The sequence below is a fragment of the Pelodiscus sinensis genome, chromosome 5, assembly GCF_049634645.1.
Source record: "Pelodiscus sinensis isolate JC-2024 chromosome 5, ASM4963464v1, whole genome shotgun sequence".
Lineage (NCBI taxonomy): Eukaryota > Metazoa > Chordata > Testudines > Trionychidae > Pelodiscus > Pelodiscus sinensis.
Genome location: NC_134715.1, coordinates 6,292,119 through 6,293,930, shown reverse-complemented (window position 1 = coordinate 6,293,930; position 1,812 = coordinate 6,292,119).

Here is a 1,812-nt window from a genome sequence, read left to right as displayed (position 1 = left end):
CCCTAATTGTTCTAGTCTGTTGATTAATTTTATGGTACCAAAAGTTTCATTGAATCATAGGACTAGAAGGCTATGTCTACACTACAGCACTACTTCGGGATACCTCTGGTATCCCAAAATAGCTATTCCACATTTTTGAGTGGGCCTGTTATTTTGAAATATAATGAGCTCTGATGTCCCTGTAAACCTCATTCCATGAGGAGTAAGAAACATTTTGGAATAGCGATTTATTTCAAAATAAGTGCTGCATAGACTCAACTCAACAGGAGCACAACTCATCAGGAGCATTTTTTCCATTATGAGGAGTGAGCACAAAGGAGTCAGCTTTGGCAGGAGAGCTGGGCCAGCTCCAAACACTATTATTAACAGAATGTGATGCCAGCTCAGTCTGCGAATGTTCAGGACTCAAAACACATCCTAGACACACTGGTCATTCAATAAGGTACTGGCTTACACTAAACCAGAATAAGCCTCGCTTGAACTGCAGCAAGAGCATCCTCATAGAGGCTGACTGGTGCGACTCTCACAATGCCAAAGCCTCAGTAGAGTGTATTTGCAGTTTGCTGCTTTCAGCAGCTACCATATTACTGACAGAACTCGGAGCCTTCATACATGATGGAGCGTTTGCAGTCTCGGTTTTGACAACAAGAGTGTGCCCTGTATGTAGCGAGGAATTAAAAGGGAAGACAATGGGATTGAACTGGTATTACTGAGGATGTAACTTACCCTACAGGATTTTTACTAATGTTACTTTTACATCATATACAGATTTAGTAAAGTAACTTTTCACTGTGAAAGGTTGAATTTGAAACTCTGTAAGAGTTTAGAGCCCTAACACACACAACCACCAAGCACAGAGACACACAGAATAGGCTGCTAGCTAAATACAGGTCCATTTTGAAAGCGCTACACCTGTACCACTACAGTGAAGCCACTGCTACACCAACAGGAGAGCTTTTCCTGGCGGCATATTTAATCTTTCTCCGCAAGAACCAGTAGCCATGTCAATGGGAAACGCTCTCCCGTTAACTCAGCACTGTGTACACTGCAGTTAGGTCAGTATAACTGTATCAGTTCGTAGTGAAGACATGGCCTCTGGCAAAGGGACACATCTCAACTCACCTTGCTCCAAGCTAGCTCTTTTGCCGATGACACAGACTGCACATTTCCCTAAGGGAAGTCCCCTAGCCTCCATACAGGACTAGGGTATCCCTTAAAGCAGGGATGGGGAGCCTAATGCCTGGGGGCTGGATATGGTCCCTGGCTTCTCTGAATCCAGCCCCCCCCCCCAGGGTTCAGGGCTCCCCTCCGCAGCACTGGGGAGCCCACGCTGATGCTTAAGTTCTACTACCACGTTGTGGGGCTGGAGCACACAATTCCAACTACCCTGGGATCCCCCTAGGCTCTGGTGTGTGAGTGGAATTTAGGGGCCATGTCAGTGAGGTGGGGTTTTTTTTTTTTTGCTTCTCACTTGTGTGCAAGCCTGACTGATTTTTCTGCGGGTCAGCAGCCCCATGACTCCAAAGAGGTTCCCCACCCCTGCCTTAAAGCTTGATGGGACTGCTTGCAATGCCAGCACCATTTTCAAACACACCACAATTAACAGCAATTGTCACAGGCTAAGCAGCCTGGAAAACCCCCACAGGGCACACTTTGGTACTGCAGCCGCTCTGCCTCAGCCTCCCAGCCAGGGACCCCGCAGCCCCCCAAGGGAGACCCTGCCCCCCTTTCCCCATCAGGGACAGCCTGGCCCCCCTTGCTTCTCCCTGGACATGGACCCCCAGCTTTCCAGTCAGGGAGAGCTGCCCCCCT